The 26,539-nt window shown below is 36.4% G+C and overlaps 1 pseudogene; it reads right to left on the bottom strand.

The window, feature by feature from the left end:
* Nucleotides 1-6,585: 6,585 nt before the first annotated feature.
* LOC140512880 (nucleophosmin pseudogene) lies at nt 6,586-10,094 on the bottom strand (annotated as a pseudogene).
* Nucleotides 10,095-26,539: the final 16,445 nt, after the last annotated feature.

Below are 26,539 nucleotides of genomic sequence, written 5' to 3' on the forward strand. Positions count from 1 at the left end.
ATGTAAAATGGCATAGGTATGTTTGGAGCCATTTCAGAAGTTGTTGAAAATTCTGTTCTAATCCCAATCCCAAGTTAATGTAACAAATTTTTAGGAAACTCACTTTTGGAACCTGTGTCACTTGATAACTTGGTAAATTTACCTTGAACTTTTAATGGCAGATGACCAACATTTTAGATTTCAATTGAGTATAGTGTATGAATTTGAAGGGAAATATTTCTGAAGCTGTATCTCCAGGCTCTTCAGATGATTAAGTATAACTCTTACAATTAAATCTTCAGGAAGGTTATTTTCAATTTTAAAAACTTGTGCAACTGAAAATATTTCCTTAAATACATTTTCCACCCTATTCTTCCATGTTAACTTTTTTATTAAAACTTTCAATTTTATATTTTAGTAAAACATATTGCATTTTTCCCTTGGAGTGACAATATTTAAATCATTGAGTGTTTTGAAAATATCTGACAAGCAACCCAGTTTTGAAATCCATAAGTCATTATGAAATAAAATTACAAAATGAAGTTTCTGCTCAGTCAAAAAATGTAACAATCACATCTTTAAATTTCAATAATCTGTTTAAAATTTCACTCTCTTGAAAGCCACATATTTTACCATATTTTTTTTCTTGTCAGTTTAGGTGTATTACAACATGGTAACAGAGACTGTTGTGTTCTCAACAGTATTTTTACCTCTTCTGTCTAAATTTAGCTACTTATCCATACTTGAAAAGTATTATTGTCCAAAATACAAATAAATGTTGATAATTTATCTAATAAATATTAGCTTTAGTTTATGAAAGTACATGTATTGTGCTTAATTTAAAAACAAATTAATGTTCACATGAAAAATATTAAGGGCTTTTGTCTTTACTTGGTACAATTAAACACTTAGGTTTCTGTAAGAAGAAGGAGATAACAGCAATTTTAAAAATCAGCATTCCAGTACAATAGAATCAAAGATATACTAATTTGGGAGATGTTGAGAAATGATGATAGGAAAAGATTAAAAGTCTTTATTTTCCATAATTAAACTATTATGTTTCTGTAAGAGCAGAAAGTTTTGTATGTACAGCAAAAATACTATAGTTCATAACATACTACAATCTGAGCCATGGTGAAACTGACAGTATATGTTGGTTTTGTGTGTTGTGACAGCATACGCAGTGCAAAGTATACATACTGTATGCTCAGAACTAAGGCTGCAGTGAAGTTGCATGATGTAACACATGCAAGCACTACCAGAAACACTTCAGATTCCTTATGTGTTTAATTCTGAATTAATTTTTGGTTGTTGTGTGATTAAAAACTTTTTGCTCTTGCCAAATTTTAACAACATTTTGTTTACTTCCTTATCTCTCTTAATTATTTTTTTCTTTTTTCTTTTGCTTTTTTTACTGTTAAAATTGCTAACCCTGGCTTTTTTGTTTTCCTTTTACTTCAATTGAAGCATAAAAATTCTGCTCTAGCCTTTGACCTTTACCCTGTGTATATTTCTCTGATTCAAATGTTTCTTGTGAACAACATATTGTAGGATTCTGGTTTTTAATCCACTCTGCCATCCACTTCAGTTTTATTGGAGAGTTCATCCAATTCACATTCACAGTTATAATTACTGTGTATTTCTCTCCATTCATACTTTTCTCTCTCTTTTCACCCTGTCCCTCTTCACCAAAATTTTGCTTTTGATCTCCCTCAATCATCCCTCCCTTCTATCAGCCCTACTTTTTCTTTCCCATTTCTTCTCCTACTCCCCTACAGGGTAAGGTAAATTTCTATTCCCAACTGAGTGTATATGGTATTCTCTCTTTGAGCCAAACTTCATGAAAGTAGGGTTCAAACAATGATGACTCCCTCCCTTCTTTGCCCCTAATGTAATAGGTCTTTTGTATTTATTTTTGTGATATTATTTGCCCTATTCTGACTTTACTTTTCCCCTTCTCCCAATACAATCCTTTCTTCACCCTTTATTCTGACTTTACCTTTTCCCTTCTCCCAATACAATCCTTTTTTCACCCTCTATTCTGACTTTACCTTTCCCCTTCTCCCAATACAATCCTTTCTTCACCCTTTATTTTTTGTATCATCACATCAAAGTCAACTAAAATGCATACTCTCTGTCCATATATACATATATATACATACATATGTACATATAAATATACATATATATATGTACTCTTTCTGATTGCCCTTATAGAGATACAGTTTTTTTAAAATTTATTTATTTGACATTCATTTTAACAAAATTTTGGGTTCCAAATTTTCTCCCCTTTTGTCCCCTCCCCCCCCAAACACCGAGCATTCTAATTGCCCCTATCACCAATCTTCTCTCTCTTCTATCATCCCTCTCTGCCCTTGTCTCCATCTTATCTTTTGTCCTGTAGGGCCAGATAACTTTCTATACCACTTTACCTGTATTTCTTATTTCCTAGTGGCAAGAACATTGCTCGACAGTTGTTCCTAACACTTTGAGTTCCAACTTCTTTACCTCCCTCCCTCTCCACCCCCTTCCCTTTGGAAGGAAAGCAATTCAATATAGGCCAAATCTATGTAGTTTTGCAAATGACTTCCATAATAGTTGTGTTGTATAAGACTGACTATATGTCCCTCCATCCTATCCTGCCCCCCCTTACTTCTATTTTAATCCTGTCCCTCCGCATGAGTGTTGACCTCAAATTGCTCCCTCCTCCCCATGCCCTCCCTTCCATCATCCCCCCCACCCTGCTTATCCCCTTATCGCCCACTTTCCTGTATTGTAAGATAGGTTTTCATACCAAAATGAGCGTGCATTTTATTCCTTCCTTTAGTGGGATGTGATGAGAGTAAACTTCATGTTTTTCTCTCACCTCCCCTCTTTATCCCTCCACTAATGAGTCTTTTGCTTGCCTCTTTTATGAGAGATAATTTGCCCCATTCCATTTCTCCCTTTCTCCTTCCAATATATTTCTCTCTCACTGCTTGATTTCATTTTTTAAGATATGATACCATCCTCTTCAATTCACTCTGTGTACTCTGTCTCTATGTGTGTCTGTGTGTGTGTGCATGTGTGCGTGTGTAATCCCACCCAGTACCCAGATACTGAAAAGTTTCAAGAGTTACAAATATTGTCTTTCCATGTAGGAATGTAATCAGTTCAACTTTAGTAAGTCCTTTATGACTTCTCTTTGCTGTTCACCTTTTCATGCTTCTCTTCATTCTTGTGTTTGAAAGTCAAATTTTCTTTTCAGCTCTGGTCTTTTCATCAAGAATGCTTGAAAGTCCCCAATTTCATTGAAAGACCATTTTTTCCCCTGAAGTACTATACTCAGTTTTGCTGGGTAGGTGATTCTTGGTTTTAGTCCTAGTTCCTTTGACTTCTGTAATATCCTATTCCATGCCCTTCGATCCCTTAACGTAGAAGCTGCTAGATCTTGTGTTATCCTGATTGTATTTCCATAATACTTGAATTGTTTCTTTCTAGCTGCTTGCAATATTTTCTCCTTGACCTGGGAACTCTGGAATTTGGCCACAATGTTCCTAGGAGTTTCTCTTTTTGAATCTCTTTCATGTGGTGATCTGTGGATTCCTTGAATATTTATTTTGCCCTCTGGTTCTAGAATCTCAGGGCAGTTTTCCTTGATAATTTCATGAAAGATGATGTCTAGGCTCTTTTTTTGATCATGGCTTTCAGGTAGTCCCATAATTTTTAAATTGTCTCTCTTGGATCTATTTTCCAGGTCAGTTGTTTTTCCAATGAGATATTTCACATTATCTTCCATTTTTTCATTCTTTTGGTTTTGTTTTGTGATTTCTTGGTTTCTCATAAAGTCATTAGCCTCCATCTGTTCCATTCTAATTTTGAAAGAACTATTTTCTTCAGTGAGCTTTTGAATCTCTTTTTCCATTTGGCTAATTATGCTTTTGAAAGCATTCTTCTCCTCATTGGCTTTTTGAACCTCTTTTGCCAATTGAGTTAGCCTGTTTTTCAAGGTGTTATTTTCTTCAGCATTTTTTTGGGTCTCCTTTAGCAGGGTCCTGACCTGCTGTTCATGCTTTGACTGCATATCTCTCATTTCCCTTCCCAGCTTTTCCTCCACCTCTCTAAGTTGATTTTCAAAATCCTTTTTGAGCTCTTCCATGGCCTGAGCCTACAGAATATTTAGTCTGGATTTTTGGGATACAGAGGCCTTGACTTCTATGTTTTTGCCTGATGGTAAGCCTTGTTCTTCCTCATGAGAAGGGAAGAGAGGAGATGCCTGTTCACCAAGAAAGTAACCTTCTATAGTCTTATTTCTTTTCCCTTTTCTGGGCATTTTCCCAGCCAGTGACTTGACCTCTGAATATTCTCCTCCCACCCACCTCACCTCCTGATCCTCTCGGCCAGAGCTTGGGGTCTGAGATTCAAATGCTGCTTCCCAGCCTCATGGCTTCCGCAGGGGCGGGGCTGCTATTCAGTGTGACATTAAGTTCAGGTACTCAGGTGGGGGCAGGGCCACCTCTCGGGCTCAGTTCCCTCAGGAGTTTTATACAGAGACCTTCAACAATGGATCCAGGCTCCTGCCTGCTTGGGGAACCCTGGTCTGCCACTGCTTCAGCTACTGCCTCCCGAGGGGGCCTGAGTTATGGGGGCACCCCACTCCCCTCTCGACCTGCCAAGAAGATCCTCTCACTGACCCCCGTCACGTGTGGGTGGAGGGACCCGTGCGGCCGCTGGAGATCCCGTCCCTGAAGCCTGCTCAGATCTGCTCCTCTCCGTGCCTCAGCCGCGGCAGGGCTGGGCTGGACTCCACGTCCGCAGTGCAACGGACCTTTTGCGAGAGGTTTGCAGGTCCCTCTGGAACAGAAATCTCCTTTGCTCCACTGTGCTGTGACCTCTACTACTCCAGAATTCGCCGTGAGTTCCTTTTTACCTATGTTCTATGGATTGTGGGTTTGGAGCTATGTGTATATGCGTCTTTCTACTCCGCCATCTTGGCTCCGCCTAGATACAGTTCTTAAGAGTTACAAGTATACAACTATCATCTTAACATGTTGGGAAAACATTTTCAATCTTATTTTATAACATTTTTAAATTTACTTTGTATACTTCTCTTGAGTCCTGTAGTTGAAGATCAAATTTTTTGTTCAGCTCTGTTTTTTTCATCCAGGTGGTTTGAAAGTCATTTATTTCACTGAATATCCATCTTTTCCCCTGAAATATTATGCTCAATTTTCCTGGAAAGTTGATTCTTGGGAATAATACAAACTCCTTTTCCTTCTGGAATATCATATCCCAAACCCTCAAATTGTTTAATGTAGAAGCTAAGTCTGTGTAGTTCTGACTGTGACTCCATGACATTTAAATTGTTTCTTTCTGGCTGCTTGTAATATTTTCTCCTTGACCTGATAATTCTGGAATTTGGCTACTTTCTTTGAAGTTTTCAATTTTAGATATTTTTCAGGAGGTGATCAGTGATTCTTTCAAAGACTATTTTACCTCTGGTTCTAGAATATCAGAGCATTTTTCCTGGATAATTCCTTGAAAAATGCTGTCCAGGTTCTTTTCTTTCAGTTAGTTCAATAATGCTGAAATTAAGTCTCCTGGATCTATTTAAAGATCAGTTGTTTTTCCAATGAGGTCTTTTATGCTTTCTTCTCTTGTTTTATCCATTTGATTTTGTTGGACTGATTCTTGATATCATGTAGGATTATTAGCTTCCACTTATCCAATTCTAATGTTTAAGGAATTATTTTCTACAGTTGTACTTCCTTTTCATTTGGCCAATTGTATTTTTTAAGGAGTTGTTTTCTTAGTTGGACTTTTGCCCTCCATTTGGTAATTCTTTTTTCAAAGAGTTATGTACTTCAATTAATTTTTGTGCTTCCTTTTCTAAGCAATTAACTTTTTTCATAATTCTTCATAACTCTCATTTCTTTTTCCAATTTTCTCCCTCCTCTGTTTAATGATTTTAAAGATCCTTTTTGAATTCTTTCAAAAGAACTTTTAAGGCTTGAGACCAATTCATATTCTTCTTTGATGCTTCATATCTTCACATATTTTGATATTGATCTCTTTTTTTTTTTTTTGAGTTTTATATTTTGATCTTCCCTGTTCCTATTCTGGCTTTCTATCATCAACACTTTCTTCTGTTTCTTATTCCTTTTTTAGCATGTTTCATGACTTTTACAGTTGAGCTCTACTCGTGGTTCAGAGCAGACAGTCTCCCAAGCTTCTCATGCTGGAGGCAGGAGGCTGGTCACGAGCTGTCCACACCAGGGGATCAGGTGCTTGGGACTTGCTCACTGCACTGGAGGGTTGCTCAGTTTAGTCTCACCTATTGTGCTGGTGTTCTGGGGCTCACAATTTGCCTTCTGGAGCTGGAGGTCTCAATCCTGGTCTGTTGAGTCAGTACAGAGGTGCCTTGGTTGCTGACCAATGCTATGGCTGAGAACTTCCCACTCGTTTGCCTGGACACTGTCTGTACTGGGCTGAGCTCCCCTTTAAATCATGTGAAACATACCTTTCCTGAAGTCTTTCTAAGCTACTTTAAGCTGGAAAATAGTTTCACTCCATCTTTTTATGGCTTCCATAGCTCCAAAATCTGATTAGAGGCTACATGCCAAAGAATCACAAACTTATTTTCTTAAAGAGATTCTTCCACAGCCAGAGATCTTGAGTAACCTCCTGATTGGACATCCAGAAGCAATTCTTTACATCATTGATGAATTTGCCTTCCGCTTTTGGAAGAGAACTACTGTTTTTTAATGCTTGTCTGTAATTTTGTTTTCATATCCTTTAGAGAAGTGGGTCCTTTGGGAGTCCTAGGAGTCTTGCTATGCTTTCTGAAGGATTCTAGACTTTTTGATTTTAGTATGCATGGCTTTGAATCTTTTCCATTCTGGTTTGATTTTTGTGTATTTTTTTTTTTTTTTTTTGCTGCAGTATCACAAACAGATTTCTTCACTGGAGAGGTCTTTTTCACTTTCCTCACCCTCAAAGGGATCATCATAATCAGTTTCATCCTAATCATCTTCATCTTCTTCAGACAGTTTTACCTTTTTCTGTGGAACCTTGCTACCAACTCCCACAGCAGATCATTGCCAGACATGTTTAAGAGTTTCGTATTATTTTCATTTTGATCATCTGATTCTGCATCTTCCTCCACTGATATTAAGTGCTGGTCACTCACATGTACAGACCTCAAAACACATTTCAGCCCCAAAATTATTGGTAGTGTAATCTCAAAGCCACCTAGAGAAATTGTAAGCTGCACAGATATTTTCAAAGATGCCAGTGTTACTTTCATTAGATTGTCTTCATGCTTCAGTGCCTGTGCTTCAATAGTATACAATTTATCCTTTGCACCAGCCCCTAAACTAACAATCCTCAATGACAACAGGTGCTCATTTTCATCACTATCTACTTTAAAATGATAATCTTTGTCAGTCTTTAGTTCACAACTGAAGAGGAAATTCTGGGACCAGAGGTGGCCCCATATCAGTTTCCATTGCATCCTTCTTTTGAGCAGGGATACTGAGGAAAGTAGAGTAGTGCAGAGAGGAAAGTTGCAAGGTGGGAAGGCAGATCAGCTCTGGTTCACCTCAGACTCTACCCAGGACAGAATCACACTGAGGTAAGAGTTCCAGACAGTTTTCTTGTGTTATATCTTATATTTTAGAATCCATTGTTGTGTGGTTTTTTGTCATGTTCTGAGAGACCCAGAATTCTTAATTTATCTCTTTGCATCTTATCTATGTAAGAGTAGTATATTTTGCTGGTATTGAGATCTTTTATCTTTTAATGTTATTTCTTCTTTTTTCTCTTCTATATTATCTCACACTTCTGTATATTTGCATTACCAGGCAATCATTCTCTCTTTTATTTATTAGATTAAGTCAAATCAGGAACAAAACTGAAAATGGCCAGGTAGAGACCTCTTAGGTCTAATGATCTTTGATTTTCCTTCTACTGGAAACTAAAATTGCTTTGCTCATCACAAAAGATGACTTAGTGTGGTGAGATATAATCTACCCTAAAGGATATCTATCCATATCAGTGATCCAAGTACAAAACTGTTTTAAAATATCAATAAGTAATAATGATAATTTTAACTTTTTCACAGACCATTGAGACATGTTGTATCCTGATCTACCCAATTAGTTATCATTACTTCATCCAAGTCATTTACAAAATGTTAAAAAGTGTGAGACCCAGACAGAGGCCTAATGAATGCCCCCAGAGACTTGCCTTTAGTTTGACATCCCCATCTTTTCCTCATCAGCATCGCATGATCATTTGTGACATACCTTATCAAATTCTTGATATACTATGAATCTACAAAATATAAAATCTATCAGTCTAGTAGAAGCAGCATAGAGTAATGCAAATTGCATTGATTTTAGAGTCATAAAAGATGGATTTGTGATCTTGGGAATATTATCCCATCTCTTTGAATCTAATATTCCTTATTTATAAATGAGAAGGTTGTACAAAATTAATTTTAAAGGGTCTTCCAACTCTTAATCCTGTAATACTATAACTTGAGTCTGTTTTGTTATTTGTATGATAATAATATGTGTGTAATATGCAACCAAGAACAGCAACCAGGGGTTTAAAAAAACTGGATTAAATATTTCTCATTAATTACTCTCCTTGGATTGATTCCTTAATCAAAGTGTTTCTTTGGGGAAATAAGAATATATTACATATCCATTTCTTTAAAGAAAGGGGAAAATAAATATCCTTCAACTCCAATGGAAGAACTGAGAGGAATTAAACAAAACCAAAACGTGTGTATATGTGACCACTAGGCATCTCTATGGAGTAAAATTGACTGAGGACTCATTCCTTTTAGTCTCATTGGACAACCCAGAGGTATAGCCTTTCTTTTGCTATCTGCCTCTACTCCATAACCTTTCTCTTTGGACCAGACGTTAGAGATTGTTGTGGAGCTCCAAAGTTTGTTTGCTCAATATGCAAACAAAAAATTTTAGTTTAGAAGCAAATTGTGGCCCACCCTGCTTGTTCCATATGGATCACTTTTTTTAAAGCAGACTATTGATAGAGGTCACACATGGTGCCTGAGCCACATATAATATTTTAAGTCTGATGTCTGGAACATGATTCATTCCCCTGAGTTATGGGATTTTTGTTTGTTTGGGATTTTTATTTGTTTGTTTTAGTTCTATCTATCTAGTGAATCACTTCTTCTATTTCCCTTAACTGTCCAGGTCTAACTATAAATACAAAATGTTAAAATAGAAATAATGTATCATGGATTCTTATGTAAAGGAAAAGTACTTTCAAGATGTAGTGCCAATGCAATATTCATAGCACCTATGGAAGGCATGAATATGCCAGCACAATTCTGAATCATGAAATACAACACTCTCCACATGGAAGACAGAACCAAAACATTCATTCAGACACTAGAAAGCCAAATCCCCACACCAGAAAACCAAATCCATCATAGTAACAAAGAAATTCATCATAGTAGCAAAGAAGTCTATACACATTATCAGACATTTCCACAAACAAATGCCCTCAAATAAAGTGTCCTCTCACCCACAGCCAGCTGCCTGATTTCTCTGTCCTTTCCAGTTATGGCTAGTCTGACCAAGTTCCTCTCAGCTCTGTTCCAGGTCCCCCTTTCCTCTTCTACCCTTCCTGTTCCTCCTGTTCAGCTAACTCATCCCACCTTAGACTCATGTGATTCAGACTTTCATGTGACCCAGGCAGGTCACATGAGCCTATTAATGCATGGGAAATGTATTTGCATTTAAATTACTATTACACTAGGGCCAAAAACCCAATCTTATAACAAAACTAAATAACATAGTAGGTAGAAGGAAAATTCCCACCTGTAATGCAACAGGTATCAATAAAATGGAAGATAAAATGGGAGTTAAAGCACATCACCAGTTCAAGTACCCTTCGGGGAGAAGAGGAAGGGAGACATAGCTGAGGCATCTTCTCCACAGAGATTCTCCTTTTAATAGGAAAGCTGTTGAGTTAGCAAAGCCCAAGCTATGTCAAATCTCCATCATCATTCTGTCATATAAATGTCCTCTGCTGAACTGCTTCCAGTGATGCTACTTTCTTACCTTCATTGTATATTCCAAGAGACTCTTACTCATGGTTCTAGGCAAACTGACTGACTCATCACAAAGTCCCATCATGTAGGTATTTCTTTCAAAATTTCCAGGCAAAATTAAAGTTAATCAGTTTTCTCAAAGATAGAGTGAGTTCAATTTTTCACAGGGTAGAAAGGAATGCTCAGCTTACACACTAAAAAAAATATACAATGCCCACTTTTAATTTGTTATGTATTCACAAGTAATTTATTGAATATTTTGGACATCATCTTATTGGACCACAAGTTTCATAATTCATCTTTCCACCTCTAAAATGTTAACATATCATGTTTTCCTTTCAAGTCTTCTTTTATCTCTGTTTTCTACATGATGTAGTAGAAAGAATTCTAGACTTGACATATAAATCACTTGAGTTTAAATCTGGCTTTTAACATATGCTATCTGTTTAGCAAAGTAATTTTAACCTCTCTAGAACTCAGTTTCCTCATCTATAAAATGGGGAGGTTGAACTTGATAACCTCTAATGTCCCTTTCACTTATAAATTAATGTCTTTATGAGTTAGTATCATTTTAGTGATAAGAGAGAACACTGATGATTAGTAGAATGAACAATGGGTTTGGAGTCAGAAAACCAGGATTTGAATTGTGGTTTTGCTATTGCCTGCTCATATGACCTTAAAAACATTCATTTAACTTTAGCAGGTTAATCACCTGTTAACAAAGATCTCTAAGTTCAGTTTTAAAGACTCTAAATATTATATAATAAAACTTCTTAACCCAGTAAGAGAGCAAAATTAGGATTCCCAGTCTTTTTTTTCAATAAAAAATTATGAAGTCAATGCTAATTTAGGAAATTAAAAAATAGTGCTGTTACCATCTTTGGAAAGAAAAAAAATAAAAATCTCATTCTGGGCCTTGTTTTGACAATATTCTGCTTTTAGCCTTGTATCACATCCAATAAGCATTTCATTTACCTAATGAAAAACATATTTAAGCAAATAAGTGCACAGAATTTTAATTTGCATATGCAAATACAATTAATCACTAGGAATAGCTGGCAGAAGCAAAGAGTAGAAGCATAATGATTCCAGTGGCTGCCCACCCTTTTAAGATTATGATAATTTTTTAGTGTTGAGGTTAGAAATTAAGAATCCATTGTGAAGGAGAAGAAAAATGAATTCCTCAAAGGGGAAGTGACTTAGACAAGAGAAGAAAACTTTTCTTAATTTGTTTTTCTCTCCTCCATCTAAAAAAAAAATCCTCTGATTTTTACTTTTTTCAAATTAAAAGAAGTCACAAAGATTTTAGGAGAAAAAATATGACACCTAGGTTTTGGTTTCCCCTATGCCATATTAACCAGTATAATATTGAACTTATGAGTATACATTTCTAGGCCTCAGTTTCTTCAAGAGTAAAAGGAGCTGAGCATGATGACCTTTAAAGCTCCTCCCAGATCTAAAATAATATTATTACATAAAAATGAAGATTCAAAGAATAAGTAAGTACAGATGTCAGCTTATGTAGACAATTGTAATTCATGCAATTCATTGGGGCCCCAAGAATGAGTACATAATTTCTGCTTCAATGAGACATTTCAAAATTGCTGTATGTGGATAACAAAAGCAAAACTAAGAAAAGAATAATGACAAACGCAAATGATTTTATACTGCAGCTTATAAAGATAGCATGCCCTCCCCCTTAATATAAGCTTTATGGAGTTACATGCAACCCTTGATGTATCAGAATGCAAGTATGATTGTAACACATGGCACAAGGTATACCTCGTAATTAGAACTTGTGTCCTGGTGAACAACTTTCTGTAGAGAACACACAAAATCAGGTTTTTTTTGTTTGTTTGTTGGTTTTGTTTTTGACCATTATACTATGGCTGGAAAACCATTTTTCAAGTACAGTAGGACTGGAAGGCTGAGTCTTAGAGTACCCAAAAGTATTTTGTAGAGTGTATGCCTGGATTTTACAAGCAGAGAGAAAGAGTAAATCACTCCCCCAAGAGCATGCAGCAGCTGCATTTGCCTCACTGTTTTGGTGGCTAATCACTAACTGCCTGCAGGTTTCATTGCTTACTGCCACAGATCATCTTTCTTTCCCTTCTCTGACAAGATGGAAGGTTCCGGTTTCTAAGAAGGAAAGATTCAGTTTGACTGATGATAATAATTATATTAAAAATATACAGAGAATAGAGAGAATTAGCAAGAATTCAAATCATTCTAGTACTTTTTTATGCACATTTCCTCAAATAAACATAAATCTTATTAGACTAGTCCATTGAGAATCAATTAAATTGATCTGTGCACAGACTAGCCTTCCTATCGAAAACTCATTCTTAGAAATAATACATTAATAAGCAGGAGTAAAAGTTGTGCTCCATCAATCAATTATCAGCTGTAATAGTAACCATATGTTAATGAACAGAGAGGCAATTTGGTGTAGGGCTTAATGGGTAAGTCTGGGAAGCAGCAAGATGTAGGTTCAAGTCCTGCCTGGGATATGTACTAGCTTTGTGACCCTGAACAAGCCACTTAAATTCCCAGTAATAGCCTTTCTAAGATGATTAGTTGCAAATGAGTGCATCCTATGAATCAGTGGAGGGAATTTTCATGCTAAGGTTTCCCTATGTCAGTGAAATGACAAAACTAGTCAACCTCTTACAAAGTAAAGGAATATGATTAAAAAAAATTATTGAGTTCCTACTATGTGACATATAATTTACTAGGTTTGAGAACAAAAAAAATATTGAAATAATTCCTATTTATTATTTTCTTCAAATATTAAGAATTTTTCTAAAAATAAGCATATCACTTAAAATCAAAGGACAATAGTCATTAAAAACATTTGTAAATTACCAACAAAAATGTAGGTCCCTTCTTGCAATAGTAATTTCATATGATAAATACTAATTCAAAACAAAACTATTAACAGTTTATTTATACAAAGACCACTAGGTCACTCAGTGGGTAGAGTGCTGACTTTGGTTTAAGGAAAACCTGAGTTGAAATAGGACATTACATGTGAATCTAAGCAAATCACCTAATTTCTTTCTGCATCAATATCTTCATCTACAAAATGATGAAAACAATAGCACCTACCTCTCAGAATTGTTATGAGGATAAAATAAGATAATATTTTGAATATACTCCGCAAATCTTACAATGCTATACAAATACTAGTTATCATTGTCACCAGTATCATCATCTCAACCATCTTTACCATCATCATTGGGGCAGCTAGGTGGTGCAGTGGATAGAGCACCAGTACAGGAGTCAGGAGGACCTGAGTTCAAATCTCACCTCAGACACTTGACACTCACTAGCTGTGTGACCTTGGGCAAGTCACTTAACTCCGATTGCCTCATTCTGGGTCATCTCCAGTCATCCTAATGAGTATCTGATCACTGGATTCAGATGACTCTGGAGGAGAAATGAGGCTGGTGACCTTGCACAGCCCTCCCTCACTCAAAAACAAAGTCAAGTGCAAGTCATGTCATCATTTCTCTGATGGCAAGGTCTTCTTTGGCAATGAAGGATGAACACATACACCGTCATCATTATCATAGTCATCATCATCATCATCATCATTGCTGGTTGTTGGGAAATGATATCTTGTGTCCTCAAAGAGATGTTTACCTAACTTAGATATAGAAGATATAACCTTCTCTCTTCTTATTCATGATGATAAATACCTGAAATCATTCTTTAAATATAGGCATCATGAAGATAAAATACAATAAAACATATAAAGAACTTTATAACTTTAAGATCATGTTATAATATTTCATTGTTATCCTTATCCTCACCCTCATAATAGTTCAAAAAGAATTCCTCATATGGGGCCTATTTCAAAAACATAATTCATAGAAATTGCATAAGATACAAAATATTCAAAAGCATACAAGAAAAAATATGAGTAATATAAAATAATCAAAGAACCCATTGTCATTTTCATGTTTTCAGGGGAGGTAAAAACCTTTTGTTAGACTGCCAAATGGGTATTTCTCAACCATCAAGGATTATCACTGCCCAAGAAATTCATAATAATTATCATGGAGGGCTGGCAGAGTCCAGGTCTCCTGACTCCTCTTCACATAGTTTTAGTCATCAACATTATGATCAATCCTTTTGGCAGATCTCTTTTCTTAAAACTGCTTTTGAGGAAATCTCCCTTTTCAAACATATAATGTCTTACTCTAAAAATCAGGAAAGAATATTCATTAAGGATTACCTACAAGTTAACTCCCCAAACTAGAAATACCAATTTATCAGGATTACTAATTATTGACCTGTTCTCAAATACTGAAAAGAGTAAGGCAGAAAAAGACAACCCATCTCATGTTTTGATGATAAAATATAGATTTATTTTCTTTATTCACTTTTATTGGTGCAATAGGAGTACTTCCAATGAAGTTGATGATTTTATATTCTGAGGTTTGATATGGATCTTACACCTTAGTTAAAGGATATACAAAGTTCTTTGTGCCTCTCTCTCTCTCTTCCCCCTCTCCCCCGAGCCATACGTGGAAATTGCTTGGGCACTTAGCCAGGAAGAGCAGCCCACCTAGTAGATTTCAGTAGACATATTGAACATGAGAATACTTTAAATTATTTCCTTGAACATCCTATGAAGAAAACAGATGGGGAATTTCTTTTTCCCTCACCTGTGCATCAATGACAACTGTCCACCACAGGACAACAAACCTTTATATAAGCTTAAGTGATGATAAGAATAGCCACCAAAGCTTTAGCTCCTCTTTTGTGGTTCATTCCTTGATTGCAGATGAACAAAAAGAAATACTGAGATAGATGTTCTTAATGTTAACAGAAGCCTTGTTCATTCAAAAGTTTAGGAGTCCCTGATTTCCTTGGTCAACACCGATTACTAACAGGAATTTTCAATAGCTATAACAATTCTTCCTGGAGAGTAAGATGGTAACTGACAGGAGAGTGACCCCAAAACACTCCCTGGCTTGACAAATAAATATGGAATTAAAGAAGCTGTTCATATAATGAAGATTTGAGGTGAAGTTGAAATGGCAACCCTGAAGTCTCACTAAGTGCCTCGTAACTGTGTGGTATGTATATATACATATATGTGTATATCTTGTAAGACTTTATGCCATGTGGAGGGAATGAGTGGCTGTCTTATACCTGTTCTATACTGTACCTTCAGAATCTTTCTAATTCTTGGAAAGATTCTAGATATGTACTAAACTTGTACTTTAAAAAGAGATTTTCCCCACAGTTCTAGCATAGTTTGGTAGTAGTGGCACAACAAACTAGATAAAACAAAAAAAATAAAATAAAGTAAAACAAAATAAAAAGAAACTAGTCCTTCCCTTTAAAAATTTTAGGCTCCCAAGGACTGAATCTTAACACGTAAACACAGAGTTGAGGTTCAGTAGTGCATACCTAGGACTCTCTAGGACTGATATTGACCTAGTTATAACTGAAAAGAAAGCTATGATTATAATCTCTCTGTGTTTAGATTTGTTTATTTATTTAGTTATTTGTCACAAGAAGATAGAATTTGAAACTACCGTTTTCTTCTGGACACCAGAGCAGAATTCATCACACAACTCTTTGGATGATTTGGTGTCATGAAATTTTGTCAGTCCTTTCAGATGTGAAAAACAATAATAGTAGTGACAATAAGCTTTCAGGTTTTTAGAACAATTTTGGCTACAAAACCTTTCAGCATTCTTTATCTCCTCTAAATGTCATAAGAAACCCAAGGCAATCAATGGAGGTGTAAATAGAAAGCAGATCCTGGGGTCAGTAAAATCTAGATTTATTTTCTGACTGCATCTAACTTCTCAAAGCCCACATGAAACACTCTAGAATTATAACTTGTCAGTAATGAATATGTGTTGACAGAATGAGTTGATATAATTGAACTTCTCCATAACAATGAAATCACAAACATAGAATAAGAGAAAAACACATACACATGGGTACACACTTACACACATGCATATATACATTTAGACACATATTTAAACATACACATAACACAAATAAATACAGTGTGAGGATTGATATTATCATTTCCCTTTCAGAGAAAAATGAACTGAGAGACTAGGATACGTAATAAGGCTATTCCTTCAGTTTCACCAACAGAAAGGCAAGTTCTTGATAATTTTGAGCAGGAGGGCTATTCTCTATCATTGTCAAACTCAAATGTAAATTTTAGCATATTGACTTTTAAAAATAATGTCATATTAATTTTTTTTGTTAACTATTTCCCAAATAGAATTTTTGCAGCTAGTGTCTGTGATAAAGGACTTATTTATAAAATATACAGAGAATTAAGTCAAATGTACAAAAATGCAAGTTATTCCCCAATTGATAAATGGTCAAAGGATATGAACAGGCAGTTTTCTCAGGAAGAAATTAAAGATATCTATACTTACATGAAAAAATGGTCTAAATCACTATTGATTAGAGAGATGCAAATCAAAACAACTGTGAGGTACCACATCACACCTATCAGATGGACAAGCATGACAGAATAGGAAGATGGTAAATGTTGGAGAGGATGGAGGAGAGTTGCAACACTAAATCAATGCTGGTGGAGCTGTGAGCTGATCCCATCATTGTGGAGAGTAATTTGGAACAGTGCTGAAAGGGCTACAAAAACATGTATGCCCTTTGACCCAGCAATACTGCTTCTAGGACTGTATCCCCACGAGATCATAAAAATGGGAAAGGGTCTCATATGTACAAAAATATTTATAACAGCACTCTTTGTGGTGGCCAGAACCTGGAAATCAAGGGTATGTCTATCAATTGGGGAATGGCTGAATAAATTATGGTATATGAATGTAATGGAATGCTATTTTGCTATGAGAAATGACGAACAGGAAGACTTCAGAGAGGCCTGGAAACACTTATATGATCTGATGCTGAGGGAAAGGTGCAGAACCAAGAGAACTTTGTGCACAGTAATGACCACAGTGTGAGAGAGTTTTTTCTGGTAGACTTGGAACTTCATTGCAATGCAAGGACTTAAAAAATTCCCAATGGTCTTTTCAGGCAAAACGTCTTCCACATCCAGAGAAAGAACTATGGAATGCAATGGCAGAATTTAGCAGATCTTTTGTGTGTGTGTGTGTGTGTGTGTGTGTGTGTGTGTGTGTGTGCGCATGTCTGTATTGCGTTTTGGTTGTTATAGGATTTCTCTCATTCATTTTAATTCTTCTGTGCAGCATGACTATAGTGAAAATGTATTTAACAGGAATGTATGTGTAGAACCTATATAAAACTGTATGCCATCTCAGTGAAGGAGCGGGAAGGGAGGAGGGAAAAAAATCTAAGTTATATGGTAGTGATTGTAGAACACTGAAAATAAATAAATTTAATAAAATAAATAAATATTTCCCAAATATATTTTAATCAATTTTAGGTTCCATTAGGGAGTTTTCCAGCTGGTCATAGCAAGTTTGATGTCTCTGCTCTAGATTATATAATCACTTCCACCTTAATTTCTACTATTAAAATAATATTCCTATCTGTCTTAAGGAATTCTTATTTTAAAAAGTTTTGGCTGTTCTTTTGTTTTTATATTAATTGTATTGCCAAATGTATGTTCCTAATTCCCTTACCCCTCCAGGCATCTTCATCTTATACAAATTGATTGCAAGAGGTAAACTCATAGGATGTTGTTATAATTAATGAATATCAATAAATACTTTTTTTAAAAAATTTTAAGCTTTTTTTATGTAAAGCATTTCCACATTAGTCATTTTGTACAAGACTTGCATAAAAGAAAAAAAATAGAGAAGGAAAGTGAAAATACCATGCTTCAGTCTCTATTCAATCCATTCTTTCTCTGGAGATGAATAGTATGCTTCATCATTATCCCTTTGGGATTATCTTGGATCATTTTATTGCTGAAAACACCTAAGTCATTTTCAATTCTTCACTGAACAATATTGCTATTACTATGTACAATATCATCCTGATTCTTTTCACTCTGTCATGCATCAATCCATGAAAATCTTTCCAGGTTTTTCTTAAATCATGATGCTTTGCCATTTCTTACAGCATAAATAACATTCCATTAGATAGATATCCTACAGTTTGTTTAGCCATCCCTAATTAAAGGACTTGCCTTCGATTTCTAATTCTTAGCCACCGAACTGCTATAAATATTTTTGTACATATATTCCCTTTTCCCTTTTTTTGGATATCTTTGGGATATAGACCAAGCAGTGGTACCCAGCACTGCTAGATCAAAGATATGCATAGTTTTATAGTCCTTTGCATATAGTCCCACATTTCTCTGCAGAGTGCCTGGATCAGTTCATAACTTCACCAACAATGCATTGCTGTTACAATTTCTTTCAATTTTCCTAGAGATGATAATTTAATCCATAGGAGAGAATGACACCATTAAGCATAATAATCTAGAGTGAAAAGAAAAGAGGGTACAGGACTGAGTTTTGGGGAATCTACATAGTTATCGGAAACAATTTAGAAAAAGATTTAGCATAAAGTGAAAAGGTGTGGTCAGACAGGTTAGGAACAGAATCATGATGGACCAATGTCATGAAACCTAGAGAGGAGAAAAGATCAACAGTCAAAGCTTGCAGAAAGTTTAAGGATGAATACTGAAAAAAAATGATTTATAAATTAAGATCTTTGTGATAACTTTGTAGACAAGAATTTTGGCTGAAGGATGAAGTCAGAAGCAGACTACAAAGGTAAGAGAATGAGAAGAAAGTTGAGGTGACAAGATTTAGCCAATAAAAAGAAGGACAGTAATAGAATAATAGCTAGCAGAAAGGTCTAGATTAATTACTTTTTATGACTGAAGCTATATGGTCATGTTTGTAGGATGATGGAAAACAGAAAATAGAAACGGAGAGTTTAAAGATTAATTATTAAAAGCATGGGGATGATAGAGAAGCACTCTGGAAAAGACTATGGAATCACTTGTGCATGCAGAGATTTCCCTCAAAAGAGGAATGACTAGGGGCTGAGCCAAGATGGTGGAATAAGAAGATGTGCATAGTTTAGCTCTTCCCCCACAGCCCATGAAACACCTGTAAAGAAAGACCCTCAACAAATTCTAGAGCAGCAGAAGCCACAGAAAGATGGAGTGGAGGAGATTTCCAGGCCATGGTGACCTGGAAGGCTGACAGGAAAGGTCTGTTACATAGGATGTGGAGCACAGCCCAGCTCAGCTTTGGCTGCATGACTCTGGGAGGAGCAAGACCAGAGAAGGCTTCGGGTATGAAATTCTGGGAAGCAGCAATGGTTTGAAGATTCCTCAATCCACAAGTGCCAAAGGTCAGTGAGAGGGTTTTTTTGACCTGAGCACAAAGGGAGCAGAGTCCACTCTTGGCCCTGGCCCAAGGTAGTGGCAGAGGCTGGGAAGCAGAGGCTTCTGGAGGCCAAAGCAGGCAGGCAGCAGCCAGCATCCATTGTTCCATTGCTGAAGCACTGAGTATAAAGCTTCTGGGGGAATTGAGCAGCTAATCTGAATCTCAGCCCTGAGCACTGTCTTTGGGAGGAGGAGCACTAGGACCCTCCTCTGGAAAAAGGATTCAGAAGTCAAGTAACTGTCTGTGAATATGCCCAAAAAAAGGAAAAAAAATAAGACCATAGAAGGTTACTTTCTTGGTGAACAGTTATTTCCTGCCATCCTTTCAGATGAGGAAGAAAAAAAGCATACTGTCAGAGGAAGTCAAGGTTTCTGCATCTAGTACCTCCAAAATGAATATGAAATGGGCCCAGGCCATGGAAGAGCTTAAAAAGTGAGTTAGCGGTTTGCTAAAGGAGACTCAAAAAATGCTGAGGAAAATAACACCTTTAAAAATAGGCTAACTCAATTGGAAAAAGAGGTACAAAAAGCCAATGAGGAGAAGAAGGCTTTAGAAAGCAGAATTAGCCAAACTGAAAAGGAGGTTCAAAAGCTCACTGAAGAAAATAGTTCTTTAAAAATGAGAGTGGAGATCAGGGAAGCTAATTACTATATGATAAAACAAGAACTTGCAAAACAAAACCAAAGGAATGAAAAAATAGAAGATAATGTGAAATACCTCATTTGGAAAACAGATTCAGGAAAGACAATTTAAAAATTATGGGACTACCTGAAAGCCATGATCAAAAAAGAGCCTAGACATTATGTTTCATGAAATTATCAAGGAAAACTGCCCTGATATGTCCAGCCTAACTGCTGTGGGCTGCCCAGGTCCTCTTACCTATCTCAGATCTTCAGTGGCCAGCCAGATAAACAAATGAGAGAAGAGACCTCCAGAGTCAAACAGAGGTGTAGGCTTTAATCCGGGTACAAGCTACATGTCAGTATGCAGGGCGAGTTCTCCCCGTGGGAGCCCTCTCCTTCCTTCCCAAGAAACAAGGAAGAAGACCAACAACAACCTCTCAAGCTTTCCCATCCCCATTTAAGCTCTCTCAGCTACATAGTTCACTCCTGGACACCATGCATGCTCTAACCCTTTAGCTAATTAACAAAAGGTGTGCTCAGACCACTGACCAGTCTCAAGGGTGGGATGCTCTCCCCAGCAAATTTCCACTGAGAAGAGGTGGAAAACGAGATAACTTGTGTCTCACTCCTCAATTCCCAGCTGTTCTCTGGGGGGCCTTGTGAGAGCTTGGCGATTTCAAAAGCCCTCACCTTTACCTGACCTGAGGCTGTTCACATGAGAACTGGGCTTACCTTAACACTGATATTCTAGAATCAGAGGGCAAAATAAATATTGAAAGAATTCACTGATCACCTCCTGAAAGACACCTGAAAAGCGAAACTCCTAGGAATATTATGGCCAAATTTCAGAGTTTCCAGGTCAAGGAGAAAATATTGCAAGCAGCTAGAAAGAAACAATTTGAGTATTGTGGAAACACAATCACAATAACACAGGATGTGGCAGCTTCTAGGTTAAGGGATTGAAGGGCTTAGAATAGGATATTCCAGAAGTCAAAAGAACTGGGATTAAAACCAAGAATCACTTACCCAGCAAAACTGAGTATAATACTTTAGGGGAAAAAATGGTCATTCAGTGATGTAGAGGACTTTCATGTATTCTTGAAGAAAAAACTGGAACTGAAGAGAAAATTTGACTTTGAAACACAAGAATCAAGAGAAGCATGAAAAGGTAAACAGGAAAGAGAAACCACAAATGACTTTCTAAAGCTGAAATGTTTACATTCCTACATGGAAAGATAATATGTGTAACTCTTGAGACTTTTCTCAGTATTTGGGTATATGAAGGGATTACACACACCCACATGCACACACACATACACACACACACACACACACATAGACAGAGAGCACAGGTTGAGTTGAATAAGAAAAAATGATATCTATAAAAATAAAATTAAAGGGTGAGAGAGTATTTATTTGGAGGAGAAAGGTAGAAATGGAATGGAACAAACTATCACTCATAAAAGAGACAGGAGAAATCTTTTTTCAATGGAGGAGAAAAGGGAATAGGTGAGAGGGAAAAAGTGAAGCTTACTCTCTTCACGTATGGCTTAAGGAGGGAATAACGTACTCACTCAATTTGGTATGAAAATCTAACTTACACTACAGAAAAGTAGGGGAGAAGGGGTCAAGTGGGGTGAGAGGGATGATAGAAGGGAGGGCAAATGGGAGAAGGGAGTAATTAGAAGTGTGTGTTCACCCTTTGTTGCGAAGAAGATCATGCCATGAGAGAAATAATGACATGACTTGCACTTGACTTTGTTTTGAGTGAGAGAGGGCTGTGTAGGATACCAATCTACTTCTCCTCCAGAGCCATCTGAATCCAGTGACCAGATATTCAACAGGATGACTGGAGATGGCCAAGGATAAGGCAATTGGGGTTAAGTGACTTGCCCAAAGTCACACAGCTAGTGAGTATCAAGTGTCTGAGGTGAGATTTGAACTCAAGTACTCCTGACTCCTGAACTGGTGCTCTATCCACTGCACCACCCAGCTGCCCTAATTGGAAGTAAACATTTTGAGGAAGGGACAAGCTCAGATGAGAGAATAGAATAAATGGGGGACAGGGTAGGATGGAGGCAAATGTAGTTAGTCTTACACAACATGGCTATTATGGAAGTCTTCTGCAAAACAATACATATATAGCCTATATTGAGTTGCTTGCCTTCTCAGTGGGGATAGGGAGGGAGGGAGGGAGAGAGAGAAGTTGAAATTCAAAGTATTAGAAATGAATGTTGAGAATTGTTATTGCATATAACTGGGAAATAAAAAATACAGGTGATGGAGTATAGAGATCTCTCTTGCCCTTCAGAGAAGAGAGAAGATGGAGATAAGAGAAGGGTGAGATGTGATAGAAGGGAGGGCATATTGAGGGAAGAGGTAATCAAAATGCAAGGTATTATGGAGTGGGGGGAGGAGAGAGATGGGGAGAAAAATTGGAACTCAAAATTTTGTGGATATGAATGTCAAAATCTAAAAATAAATAAAGCTATAAAAAAAATAAAGTGTGCAGAAGAGAATCTAAATTCAGGAAGCACCAATAAGGAGAAACTTTGAAAGCAGCATATAGAATTTATTATATACTTTTTTTAAAGCAAGGTGAAATGGAGATTCACAGTTTCCTTTCTTTGTGTTTCTGTTGTGAGTATGAAAATGATCTCTTTTTTGGTGTTTAATTTCGGAATAAGAAAAGAGGAGTGACTGTCTTTATATGTTAGACAGTGGTGATAAAAAATACGGTGGAGGAAGGCTTAGGGAAAAGTGATGCATGAAGAAGAGTAGGGAAGAGGGACATCTCAGCAAATTATTTCAATCTTTTCAGTAAAATATTTGACAAAGTTCTCTGTTGAGAAAGTGGAGCATAGAGAACTTCAAAGAAAAATACTTCTAGAACCCAGAAAGGAGTTCAAATACCAAAGGAAATGCCTTACCAGGACCTTGCATTCTTTATATTATGAAAGAGGAGCACTTTGGAAAATAATATTACAAAGCATAAAGGATATGAGTTTCCAATAATTACTCATCTTGCAAAGTTGAGAATACTCCTGTGGGGGTAAAATGAATCTTTAACATATTATAGGATTTTCTAACATTTTCCCTCACTGCTCATACAGAAAATTCTCCTCTCCCCTAAGCCAGCTGCAACAGAGTACCTAGAAATCACCCTACACAGGATTTATACAAGAATGTGATCCTTCTTTATCTATTCTGGCTCTTTACTGCTTTTTGTTTCAGGTCAATTTGACCAGAGAGATTAATTTAGAGATTTCACATAACATGCTGCTGCAGATGCTTATAACAATTATTTATTGAGGACACAAATGGAAACCAAGTGAACTCCCTTTGATTTTCTGTCCCAACACAGAGGGGACAAACAGCTCAAGCACAAGGGAAACCTAGGGCATCAGTAATTGCTCACCTTTTAATTGAGTCTTACATTTCCTGAGCCCCATGAAATGGAACTGTTTTGTAATGTGGCCTGTTTTTTCTGTGATATTTCAATATCTATTTCACATACTTCATAAAAGTTCTATTTCTAATAAATAAAATATATGAAATTCATACACATGTAAATATGTACATGTGTATATATGCATGTGTATATAGGCATATATATGTATTTTGATATAACTTATATGGTACTTCATGGTAAATTACAATGTACTTTTCAAAGAGTGTTTTCTTTTGAAACACTGGATCTTAGATTTAGAGTAGGGATAATAGTGGAATGATATAAGACATCCAGTTCAAACCCCTGTTTTTTACAACAGAGATAAGGAAATTGAGATGCATACAGAAGTAATGACTTGCCCAATGACTTGCCTCATATCTAGAAAGTGGCACAACCAGGATTTCCAATGCAGTGCTCTTTTCATTTTACCTACTGTCTCTCTCTCTCTCTCTCTCTCTCTCTCTCTCTCTCTCTCTCTCTCTCTCTCTCTCTGTCTCTCTCTCTCTCTCTCTCTCTGTGTGTGTGTGTCTCTCCCTCTCTCTCTCTCTCTCTCGCTCTCTCTCTCTCACTCTCTCTGTCTTTCTCTCCATGCACATACACACACAAACACACACACAACCATATAGTAGTTAGGGCAAATATAATACCTTCTATTTTTCAAACTAAGGGATTAATTGATTCATATATCATCATATATCCAATACATAGCAGAGTCTGTACTCCAACATGACATTCAATCATAGACTCAGAGGATTTTAGTATTAAAAGGGATCATAGAAGTCATTGAGGGAAATGTTTATTTAAGCCTCACACATACAGACTATGTGACCCTGAACAAGTAACTTAACCTCCTGTGCTCTATGAAACTCTCAAAGATGTAGAGAAGGTCCCTAGAATATTCATTCAGGGCTGTATAGCTAATTATGTGCTTTCTCTCAAAATCCACATGAACTTTATAATGCAAATGTTATCCTTCTTTTACAGAAGAAATAGAGTGGTAGAAATAGAGTAGCCTAAAATGGCCAAGTCTCCCATTGCATCCTGGGCCATCTTCAGTTATCCTGATGAATACCTGGGCACTGGACCCAGGTGACTCAGGAGAAGAAAGTGAGACTGGTGACCTTGCACAGCCCTCCCTCACTCAAATGAAAGTGAACTGCAAGTCATGTCACCATCTTGATATCATGGTCCTTTTCAAAAACAAAAAAGAAGCAAAAGAGTGTCTGAATAACTGAATGGACACTATGTAATCCAGTCCTGATGTCAGAGCCAATGTTCTTTCCACTGCTTCTTATATGAGTGAAAGTATTGAATAGAAACACTTATCAGGAACCACATTACAAATAATATCCCACTTGATCTTCACAACAACCATGGATGATAGACACTGTTATTTTACCCATTTTACCTTTAAGAAAACTGAGAAAAACAGAGGTTAAGTGACTTGTGCAAGATCATGTAGTAAGCAACTTTCTTAGAGGAGATTTGAATTCAGGTCTTCCTGATTCCAGACCTAATGCTGTATTTACTGTGCAATCTAGCTGCCTCAGTACTACCATCTATCCAGTTTAAAGTGTTTCATTTTTAAGATTAGGAAACTGAAATACAGAAGAGAGAATGCTAAAGGTTATATTGCTAATATGAAGCAGAAAAAAGGCTCAAACCCAGGTCTTCTAAATCCAATCCCCATACACTTTTATAATTAGAAATGCAGTGCTCTCGTTATCCCCTCCTAATCTGCGAGATGGAAACAAGTTAAAAGAAAGAACCCAGCCCAAAGGAGAATAAGGCTGCCCATGTGATTAAAGAATCAAACAGGAAAAAAAATTATCAATCTGAGTCTTTTAGAGTAGTATTTGTTCAGATCTTTTGTTTGTCCCTTTTCAGAGTATTCATGAGGAGCAAAATTACGTATGCCCTACTTACTGAGCAGAGTGACAGTCCTATTGTTAGGGCTGCCTTTTTCACAAAGTTAAACAAATATTACATCTGTGGAATGAATGCAGCAATAAAAAATTAATTAGATTTCCTTTCAAAAGATGAAAGTTAGTGAACAAATGTTTTCCTGTGCTGAAACTTTAATGTGGCAGGAACACAACAGTGGTCCATTATGCTTTTGGTATTGATAAGCAGGTGTTGTTACCAACTACTCCACATTCAAATTGAGCTTCCAATTGGCTTGTTATTAGTTTGACTTCTTCTATCTGATTTAATAAAGATTTCTTTTCAATATTTGTACTCATATAAGAGGCAGTGGAAGTAAAATATTAACCCTGGAATCAGGCCTGGATTACATAGTCCTGATTCTGTTACTCTGCACCTCAATTTCTTCTGTAAAAGAAGGATAACATTTGCATTTTAACTGCATGTGGATTTTGAGGGAAAGCATATTATAAGCCATACAGCCTTAAATTGATACACTAGGGACTTTCTCTGCAACTTCTATTTTTTTTAAGCTGCTTAGAGGACATGAGGTTATGATACTCATCCAGGGTCATATAGCCAGTAGGTATGAGAACTAAATGGCATAATATTTACGGGGTTCTTTGAAAATCTTAAAACTATGTAAATGCTAGTTATTACTGTCATTATTATTTCCTATTGTTATCTGCAGACTAGTGTATAGGTTTATGAAATAACTATCTTCTCTATTTAAAATATAAAGATTTAAACTTATTTTCTGCAGGCTTCATGAAAGCAAATCTGCTACCACTCTAGTAGTAAACCATATGACAGGAATAAAATGTTCCTCATGCTATTTTGACATGATTTTGATTTCTTCCTCTGCCTTCTGTATTTTGAAAGCTATTTGGTCCTTGTAGTTTGGAGATTGTTAGTATTAGTATGGTGACATCTGTTCAAAACATTGTTCTTGGGATTTTTTGTTTATCAATGTTGTATCTGGACAATTGTAGGCAAATGTTTGATCTGTGCTAATATATTAGTTCCTGTATTGTTGATCATTTAAGTTATCAACAAAATTCAAAGCATTGTATTTGTAACCTGAGGATTCATCATCTCTCAGTCGTTGAAACATAATGATCTTCTAATATGTAATTTTAACTATCAAGTC

This window comes from Notamacropus eugenii, chromosome 1, assembly GCF_028372415.1.
Source record: "Notamacropus eugenii isolate mMacEug1 chromosome 1, mMacEug1.pri_v2, whole genome shotgun sequence".
In the NCBI taxonomy this organism is placed as follows: Eukaryota; Metazoa; Chordata; class Mammalia; order Diprotodontia; family Macropodidae; genus Notamacropus; species Notamacropus eugenii.